Source organism: Dermacentor andersoni, chromosome 3 (assembly GCF_023375885.2).
Source record: "Dermacentor andersoni chromosome 3, qqDerAnde1_hic_scaffold, whole genome shotgun sequence".
Classification (NCBI taxonomy): Eukaryota; Metazoa; Arthropoda; class Arachnida; order Ixodida; family Ixodidae; genus Dermacentor; species Dermacentor andersoni.
Genome location: NC_092816.1, coordinates 158,170,535 through 158,181,328, shown reverse-complemented (window position 1 = coordinate 158,181,328; position 10,794 = coordinate 158,170,535). Strand labels below are relative to the sequence as shown.

The 10,794-nt window shown below is 43.6% G+C and overlaps 1 protein-coding gene across 2 annotated transcripts in view; it reads right to left on the bottom strand.

Annotated features, from left to right (window-relative positions):
• Window positions 1-9,681, bottom strand: part of LOC129383097 (uncharacterized) — a 167,653-nt gene extending 157,972 nt beyond the window's left edge. Inside the window, exon 1 of one of the 2 annotated variants that reach the window (XR_011893137.1) lies at window positions 8,815-9,681. The gene's annotated coding sequence lies outside the window, so the exon portion shown is untranslated. The remainder of the gene's footprint in view (window positions 1-8,814) is intronic. The other variant, XR_008611029.2, reaches the window with a different exon arrangement.
• Between the last annotated feature and the right edge of the window lie 1,113 nt (window positions 9,682-10,794).

Below are 10,794 nucleotides of genomic sequence, written 5' to 3'. Positions count from 1 at the left end.
TTAAAATGTAATGGGTGATCATATATAAGTTTAACAGAACTTTAAAAAATCGCCTCCTGCAGATAACATAATTCTAGTCATTGAGCTGAATTATTCAGAGGTGGACAGTACTTGCTCAAGAAATCGGAACACATATTGAACGAATTATAAAGAATTCACTGGTTAATTTCTTGTTTAATTACTTTACGGCACCTATAGCACATACAAATTGTAGCTGGTGAGTTTGCGAGGTGTATCCACTTGGAATGAATTTCTAGAATGATACCAGTTATGAAATATGCACCATACCACTCGCTGTAAGTATGCACTGTTGTTCCACTTACCTTTTTAACAAGACACTCATGCATTGAAGCACAAAAGTAACATGAATGCCCATGTATTTCATCCCATACTATGGGTAATATCTCGAAACTAGTGTAATCCAAGCAATTCATTTCAAGTGGATATGTCTTGCAATCTCACTGGCTACAATTTATAAATTGCAGTACCTACTGGAAAGTAATTAGGAACTTAATTAGCAATATTTGTTAATTAGTTATCTGTTCCAATTTCTTGTGCTAGTAATGTTTGCGTCTGCAAATAATACAGCTCAAAGACAAGAAATATGCTATCAGACACAGGTGATCTTTAAAAAATAAGTAAAGCTTAAAAACGATTATCCCTTAAACAAAAGATCAAAGGATGAGACAAACGAAAAAATATGCATCCACTCACCCACCAACTCTGAAAGGGGAAGCAATGAGCGCCATGAAATGCAAAAGTGAAAAGTGAAGTTTTATGACACCATCAGCAGATAACATGTTATCCATCGCTTCACTTTAGGGACGGGCAACACTTTGTGTCATAATGACGCTCCACTTTCCACTTTGTTGATTTCATACTGCTCACTGATTCTACTTTCCATGTTTGTCTGCAGTTGGATACATGTGTATTCTTTTTTTCCTTTATCGTATCCTTTGATCTTGTTTTAAATTAAACCTGTAGTGGCATGCGAAGCCTTTCTTTTTTTTGCTCGGCTAACCTCCATTTATCATTAGAAAGCTCACCAGCATGCAGATGTTTTCACATACTGGTTGACATATTTGGTTTCCTTGTGATACATTCTGGGAATATGCAGGTTGTGTGAAGTGTTGGGGGGCTGTGTGGCGTGACTAACATGAGGTGGTGGTGCGTATCTTCCAAGAGATGGTTACCCTAGGCTAGCGGTATGGCATAACACAGCACCAACAATCGGAACAATTCGCTCACGAGACCCAAATAAAAATATTTTTTTGTTCATTACTGTATATAATAGAAGGCATTTATGTTGCAAGAAAAAAAAGAAGCGGTTGTTCAGGAACTAAGGTGCATTCAGGCTGTTAAATCTTAAGCTTACAGCTGTGGATGATACTGCTAAATGCCCCACTCAGAACTTTCTATAATTCTTGCTCCTAGTAAAATAACAGCATCTGAGCTTAGACTTGTTAGAAAAATGCCTAATTTTTATGTTGAAGTGAGACAGAGGTTCACAGTAAGATGGACGTTTAAAATGATCAACAGTCAATTGAAGTTCAGTAATGTGGAAAGTTCGGCTAGTTGGTGATTAATCATCATACCTTGGTGGTGAAGCAGCACACTGACAAGGACAAGGCGAAGACACAAGTGTCACGAAGTGTCGTGTATCCTTGTGTGTCGTCACCTTGTCTTTGTCAATTTGCTTCTTCGCTGCCAAGGTATGATGATAGTCAAATGAATATAAGCAGCAATAGACCTTTCACAATTTTACATCTGGTTAGACAAGCACTCATAGTTGGTTGTCTGAACTTAATTTTTCACAGGCTGTTCACTGTTATATTAATATTACACACAGTTTAATTTTGATGTATTAATTTATTTAATATTTGGTTCAGTCTCTGTTTCTGTTTCTTTTCCATTGACTTTTGATATGTGTATTCATGTCTTTGTGTTCATTTGCCCTGCACTTAATTGAAGACATCTTGACATAGTCTTTTCCCCCAGTTTTTACAATGATTGTTTTTATATTATATGCACCAGCTTTTCCTCCTCCCCAGTGAGGTTGTGAGTGAGCTTGCATACATAAAGACGCTGCCAAGTAAAGTCATTGCTGCCCTGAAGACAAGTACTGTTGTCAAAATGTTGGCTACAGCAACATTCCTTGACTCAACAATGCTGATCCATGGTCATGCTTCCCCAACACATAAGTTACCACGTTGTGTTCTGTGATTATCCTTTTGTGCCCCTTTCCTTAGGATGAAAGTTCACCAACAATCCTACTTATTTCTCTTACGGCAGCAAGCTTAGTCTGGCCGGATGTGCAGGGTCAAGTGTACTTCCACCTAGAAAGGGTGTAGGACAAACACTTGACGAGAATAAAGTTGCTTCTGCTTACTAAGGAACTTGTTGACTGATTTTTTTCACTTTGTGTGTTTTATTCGTATCGCAAAATGAGAAATGTATGACCTTTTCAGCTGTTCTATAAATTGAACCCTTACAATTTAATGTTTCACAGAGCGCAGTCATTTTTGTAGAATGTAAACATACATCAGTTTGCTGGCATGACAATTTTCCTCAATGGAGACCTGCTGCTGCTGTGATGAGACACCTTCACAAAACTTGCGTTATAGCTTACGCACATTCTACGATATCGCATATGCTCTGTAAAACATAAAATAGTAAGGATTCAATTTACAGAATGTTTCTTTTCCAGGTATGAGAAGCAGCTACGGTCGGTTCGTTTAGTACAGATTTAGCACACAGAGTCGCCTGTTTCTTTTTTTTTTTTTTAATATGGAAAGTACCTTCATTTTAACGGTTGCCCCGTTTAATACAGATTTACCATACAGGCTTGCCTGTCTTTTGAGAACGGGAAGTATCTGTATTTTAATGGTTGGTCCGTTTAGTACAGATTTAGCACACAGAGTCGCCTGTTTTTTTCAATACGGGAAGTACCTGTATTTTAACGGTTACCCCGTTTACTACAGATTTACCATACAGGCTTGCCTGTTTTTTGAGAACGGGAAGTATCTGTAGTTTAACGGTTGGCCCGTTTAGTACAGATTTAGCACACAGAGTCATCCGTTTTCTAAATACAGAAAGTATCTGTATTTTAACGGTTTGTCCGTATATTACTCATTTAGCATACAGACTCTTCCGTTTCCTGAATACGAAAGCACCCGTATCTTGTATTACGATTTCTATTTTACAGCTGTCCGTTCCACGGAAATGACCGTTCTTTAATTACGGAAGAGTGTTCGGTCACAAATTACCAGCAAATTTTCTGTAAACCAAGGAAATTTTTCTTTACAGTGCACCTGGTCGAAAGCATGCGATGACGCGTTACAGACCCTTCGCCATCTGCTAACCTCTCCTCCTATTCTGCGAGATTTTAGCCCCGCTGCGTCAACAGAAGTCCATGCAGATGCTAGTGGAGTCGGCCTTGGGGCGGTTCTTGCCCAACTAAACGTGGTCTTGAGGAATACGTCGTTGCTTATGCTAGCCGCACGCTGACAAAGTCTGAGCTAAACTACTCTGTTACAGAAAAGGAGTGTTTAGCCATACTCTAGGCCCTTGCGAAATTTCGACCTTACTTATACAGCCGCCAATTTAATGTAGTAACGGACCACCATGCGCTGTGCTGGCTCTCTTCAATGAAAGACCCCTCTGGCCGCCTCGCGCGCTGGGTGCTCCGTTTGCAAGAGTACGACATCCGGGTCATGTACCGCTCTGTAAGCAAGCATACCGATGCCGACGCTCTTTCCCGCTCGCCCATTTCACCTGATGCGCACACTCTTTGCCCACTCAACTTTGTAATGTCAGCACTTGCCATCGATGACATGCACTCCGAGCAGAGCAAAGACCCGTGGATTTCTTCGAGTATTGGAGTTTCTCGCTGAGCCTGCCACTGTTACAGCATCTAGGACGCTACGGCGGCAGGCGCACCGCTTTGTTGTTCGCCTCTACCGCCGCAAGTATTTCCCCGAGGGTCGGCAATGGCTCCTCGTAATACTGCGTCATCTTCGGGCTGATTTATGCGCATTCTTTCACACGGATCCCCAATGGGCACACGGTGGCGTGTTAAAGACCAACACCCGCCTTAGGCTCCAGTATTACTGGCCTGGCATGTACAAGTTCGTTCGCAAGTACGTCCGCTGCTACTTCAACTGCCAGCGCCGAAAGTCGGTCCCTACTTCCGCTGCCACACCTTTGCAGCCGCTTCCTTTCCGTTCCGTCCCTTTGATCGCGTCGGAATAGACCTTTACGGTCCACTTCCTCGTAACGGGGCTGGCAACGGCTAGATTATTGTTGCAGTGGATCATCTCACACGCTATGAAGAAACCGCTGCATTTCCATCTGCCACTGCCCAAGACGTTGGATCATTCATACTGCGCCATATTGTTCTTCGTCACAGAGCCCCTCGGGAACTTCTTAGTGATCAAGGCCGCGCTTTTCTATCTGAAGTCGTGACGTCGCTTCTGAAGGAGTGTCACATCATCCGCAAGACCACTAGCGCATAACATCTGCAAACGAACGGGTTGACGGAGCGTTTCGACCGTACTCTTGGGGACATGCTCGCATGTATTCGCGTCCGACCATTCCAACTGGGACGCTGTGCTTCCGTTCGTCACGTTCGCCTCTAATACTGCCACTCAAGCCACCACTGGTTTTTCTCCGTTTTTCTTACTGTACGGCCGCGAACCTTCCTGCACCATCGATACCATTATAGCCTACCAGCCTTATTCGTCAGAATGTGTTCTTGTCTCTCAAGCTGCGCAGAATGCTGAAGAATGCATACAACTCACCCGCTCTCTTACCATCGCAGATCAGACACACCAGAAGCTTCGTCGTGGTGGCTCTGACCCCCCAAGCTTCCTTTCCGATTCATTGGGCTTTGGGTTCCACCTTTAGCGCTCGGCCTTTCATCTAAGCTGCTCCCACGATATCATCCCACGTTTGTGCTCCCACGCACAAACTTCCCCCGTCAACTATGTCGTCGAACCTGTGTCACCGTCTTCTGATCAGTGCCGTCGCGGTCGCGAAACTGTGCACGTACATCGGCTCAAGCCCTCTACGATCCCTCTATGCAACCTTATGCAACCTTATGCTTAGATCGCCAGGATGGCGCCTATTTTTCCGGGGGAGAAATGTAATGAGAAAGAAGCACCGGTTAGCCCGGCACATCTCCAGCGTATGAAGTGTAACGATGAAGTGCCGGTCAGTCAGGCGCATCGCCAGCGTTTGACGCTCGGGGCCGGCTCGGACTGCTCGCAAGGTTTTGACTACCGCACCGAGTTCGACCTCTCTCTCCTTGCGCACCCTGTCAATAAACACCTTGAGAAAACTGAAAAAGGCGAGGGATACTAACATACAATCAAATGAGTATGCGGTCACTTCCAAAAATTGAAGATCTGCAGGAGAAAGCGATACAGAGGGTGTGCTTACGCACTTGCTGCCTCATTTCTTTATGTGGAACGGTTCCAAAGTGACGTGCGCTGTCGTGTCGGCACTCTTACAGAGAATCTTTGTCTCTCCCAATCGAGCCTCACAAACCTGTGCATTTAATAACGTGCGCGACCAAATGTGCGTACTGGTCCTTTAAATCAGTTATTTCGGGCATGTTGCCCAAAGCGTTCATTAATGCAACGGCCGGTTTGGCCGCCATAAACCTTTCCACACTTCAATGGAATGGCGTATACCACTCTTGTGGAAAACTTGATGAACGACTTGTAAAGTTTTAGCTGACGATCTCTTTTTTAGAGTTGCAGATGCGTGTGCATAACTGTGCCAGCTTGTTGGGTGCCGAAAAAACAACGGACACTCCACGCCTGTTGGCGACCTTCTTGAGATTTGGCGAAATATTCTGCAGCTGTGGCACCACCAAAGGCTTGTCGGTCTTGTGACGGTCATCGTTTCTTCGTGTTCATAGTTTTAGCTTTTGAAGGAGGGTCTCAGACGCAGCAATGAAGACCGAATAGGAGAACCCCGCCGCCAAAAGTCGGCTGGCCTGATTCTCGAAACTTTTCTGCATTAGATGCGGGCACGATTTTTGAAGAGACGATTCCAAACAGTGCGACGCTATAGCTCTTTTTACAGTTTTGGAAATTAGCTGAATCATGTGGTAACAAACTCACTTTTGCTCGAGGAAAGTAGCCCCAGCAAACGTGCTTTTCACTAAAGGTTAGTCTCAGGTCCAAACATTTTAAAAACATCTGCGTCAGGTAGTTTATGGGTAAAATTGAGCCGAAGTCCATCTTTATCAAATGTGTTTACAACTTCACCTAGTGCAGAGAGGTAGGTGAAGGCCGTCTGCTTTTTAAAAGCACTAAAAATCATCAACTTACCTAAATACCTCTAAACACCCCCCCCCCCCCCCCCCAAAAGAAGGACCTATCTACAAGTTTATCCACTTTTGCCAAAAATACATCACAAAGAATTGGGGCCACGCAGGACCCAATGCAGATACCATTGCGCTGCAAAAAGGAAGGTCGTCATAAACAATAAAAGTAAATCTCAGGTAAAACTTGAATGAACTTGAAACAGTAACTATACTAAATGAATTAAGCATCCCAAATAACTCTCATAAATGCAGCATATCACAGCCACTAATTCAGTTAGATTCAGTGCCGGACCCTGTCATTGAATTATGCCTTTACCTGAAGTGCTCCCGACGTACTGTTTATTGAATATTTTGTTAACATTACGCCCTTTCGTGTCAGCTCGTGCTGAGAAATGTTTTATATTCATAAAGAAAGTACATGTTCATGCAATAAATGACGCCGTATACAACACCAATATACAGTGGTTGACATAGCTATTTGGCTTCCAAGAAAAGCAATAATTACGCACCTGCCTGCTATCTTCCGTTTCCAGTTGATTGAGCCTATTGCGACATTCTAGATGGTTGGTATTGACTTATAAAAAGGGTGGTTATACATTACCGACACAGGAATACTAGCTTCACAGTGCTTGTAGAATGTATTTCTGGCGTTTTACATGCCAAAACCACGGCGTTATTATGAGGCACGCCGCAGTGGGAGACTCAGAAATAATTTTGACCTCCCGGGTTTCTATAGCGTGCACCCAATGCACGGTACACGCGCATGTTTCGCGTTTAGCCACCGCAGAAATGCGGCCGACGCGGCCGAAATTTGTTCCCGCACCCTCGCGCGTAGCAGGGCAACACCAAATCTACGCCACCACGGCGGGTAAGTGGTGCCTGCATAGGCTTCAGACGCGGCAGACGTGACGTGTGCGAAATGTTGCCCCTTCCGTATGGAAGCTCGCAATATATTTTTCATTGAAGGGTACATTCAGTAATACGATAGAAGTTAGAACCTAGAAGAAATGACATATTAAACGGGTATCAGTACTCACCTACGGGGCAGAAACGGGGAGGCTTACGAAAAGGGTTCTACTTAAATTGAGGACGACGCAACGAGCTATGGAAAGAAGAATGATAGGTGTAACGTTAAGGGATAAGAAAAGAGCAGATTGGGTGAGGGAACAAACGCGAGTTAGTGACATCTTAGTTGAAATTAAGAAAAAGAAATGGACATGGGCAGGACATCTAATGAGGACGGAAGATAACCGATGGTCATTAAGGGTTACGGACTGGATTCCAAGGGAAGGGAAGCGTAGCAGGGCGCGGCAGATAGTTAGGTGGGCGGATGAGATTAAGAAGTTTGCAGGGACAGCATGGCCACAATTGGTACATGAACGGGTAGTTGGAGAAGTATGGGAGAGGCCTTTGCCCTGCAGTGGGCGTAACCAGGCTGATGATGATGATGAGAATACGGCCTCTGACATATCTGGATGAGCTCACTGACTGGTTTTTCTAATTATACCTTTTTCTGGCCCCTTTACGCTCGCCATGCGCGTTGAGAATGTTGAGAAAATCAAACTCTTCCCCAGCCCTCTTCGAAACTTGCCAAGCTTTCGAAAAGGGATACAGAGCTGCATTCATAATAATTCAAGTAAATCTGCATTCATTTCAATGGTATTTATCAATACACTGTTCGCGTTAGGATTTTGCACCGGTTTTAAAAATATAAAGGAAATACACGAGTTGCCATCTTCCGGAAACGCTCGAGAACCTCTCGTACAGTCAAAGTTCAATATGATGCACTTTTTGCTGCAGTGTACGAGTGACCAATGCATTTCAATAACACGTCGTTAGCAAAACCGCTATCATATTTCCCTATTCAGACATGGTTGTGACCTCGACGGGCATTGCTCTTTTCATGCCATCGCCATTTTCACTTTTCATCAATGAGGTTACCGTGCGTCTTTTGCACAAACAGCTAGCGAAAGAAAAACAAGAGGCATAGAGCGCTCTACAAATGAGAGAACAAGAATAGGCAAGCGGGCAATGATAGAGTTGGAGAAGGCTAGGTCTGACATGTCACCATCACACGTGCATATTTTTCTTTTTTTTTTTTTTTGCGCAGCGCGTGCATTCGCGCCGAGACGTGGCGCTCTATCTTCTTCCATGGTCCCGTACATGCAATTGCGCCCGAATTGGGCGAGGGGTTTTGTTATAGCCACAACGAATTTGCTCTGTGTTTTGATAACAAAATCAGGAGTCAAGGAACAAGTTGCATAATACTTCACTCTACACTAATCAATGCATAGCTTCGCAGTTAAGCGATATGACGTCCTGGACAGCGCCTATGGCCTATAGTTCTTCTGGTCGCAACTGAAGAAGAAGAAGAAGAAACTTTATTAAGGAATAGTCTGGCAGTGTTTGCTGTGGTCGCAACTGATAATTTTTTTATTTGCAATGCTATCGAATATTTTGTAACGGATGCGTAGACTCACCGGAAGAGAACCAACAAAGACGCCTTGCGTGGGTATTTCACGTGTAGAACCAGCAGCTGGAATTCGGTGCGAAGTGCACCAGATGGGGCAATCAAACGAATTGTGCCCGAGTGGAAAAAGAGAGGCGATCAAACGCGCTTGCGATTTTGCAAGCAGGCGCAGTTGCAGCTGACGCCAAGTGCACGATCTCCGGCTGTACCAGATATATAGCAGCGAAGATGAATCAGCGGGCTGAGCTTAACAGTGGCTGGCAGCTGAGGCTAAAGTCGTAATTCTGTCTGTTGGCGCAGTGATCGTGTGGGCTACTGAACAGCACAATGTCTATTGTGTCGGAACGTGATGCCTCGAATACATGGCGTGATTTACAACCGAGAAGACTGCTTTGGGCATAGCTTGATGTTTATTTGATGGTAAGCTAAATTAAGCATTGTTGCGAGCTGACTGCAAACTTCTCGCACACGTTTGTGCCACCCAGCAGTGCAATGCAATGTTACCAAGCACTTTAGAGAACATTTCTGAAAAACGAATGTCTTTTTTTTTTTCTTTTCGTCACTAAGTCGGAAATGCAACCTTCATAATGCTGCCGTAGACTTTACCGTGTGTGTTAGCCCCAGTCTCGAGCAATGTCTATTCGTTTAAGGAAACGCCTTATTAATGACGATTTGAATGCTACAATGGCTATTGTAATAAAATTTACTGCATATAATGACTGACGTGATTGTCCACAATGGAAAGTGGCGGTTAACGCAAACTCAGGTTCTCCATGTTAGCTTTTAATTGTGCACTTCCAATGAATATTCCCTGCCCCCTGTTTAACTCTTTCGTCACAGCATCAATAGATGCCGGTAAATTTGATAGTGGATCTACTCGCTGTATTTTTGCTGGCATTCTAATAATTTCCATTCACTGTGTGTCCATTCGAATTATTTCTGTTGCCTTTCTTTTACTAGCAATACCATGCACCATCTTAAATGGCCCTCAATTTTAACAGTATGTAAGATCCGAGAATATTTTACAGATTTTGCAGCGTGTAAACTTAAAACCTAAGCTTCTAAACCTAAAATAACACCTAAGTTTCTCTCCGATTGTATCATTTTCTTATCCGATGACCACGATGTCTTTACATCGTCTGAAATAACGGCAGATGATCATGAATGTGTGTTATTTTTATAGTTGTGTTTGACTAATCAAGTGCAACTTTATTTGTTTAGACATGTATTGTTTACCGCAACTGCGTATGTGCCAATTATTGCAAGCATTCCTGCCGGTCGCATGGGGTTTTTCGATCACACAAGAGCAGGAATTCGATTTAAGACTTACCTTCGACCAAAACTTGAAAAGCGGCACATCCCCTTAGATTGTAAACATAACCTGTGAAAGTGCCCTTGTGCATTACTCTGTAATATTGTGCACACCTCCACATTACCATTCCGCACTGTAAAGCATCTGAACCTAGCATTAGGAGGCTACGGCTCTAGTGTCATGCACACTAAACCAACTTGGTATTGCAAAAAATGTAACCTAACGCAATGATCAAGTATGACGAGGCTTCTGCATGCTCCCTCATCTGGCAACCTTTGCTTCCCACGATCAGAGAATGCAGTAAAACACGAACCAGCTCACTACTGGGATGAGCAACCATTCGTGAAGCTACTGCTCTCCCGCGTGCCAACTAGCATGGTAAGAATTGACAAAAATCTTCATAACGTTATTTTTCCTAATCACACTTACAAAAGTTGGGGACTAGGATCCAGGGAATTTTGTTTCTACATTCCATATTTTTGTTTATAACAGTGCCTATATTGGAAATACCAAATTATTACATTTATTTGTGTTGCTTGAGCTGCTTCTGCAATGTTTCCCATAAGCATTTTCAAAAACTGCCTGACAAACTCTTACTGCTCTACTTGCAGTATAGATAACACTGATCAGGCTGTAACTTTACGTACCGCGCTTACGTACTGCTTAAAACAACATGTG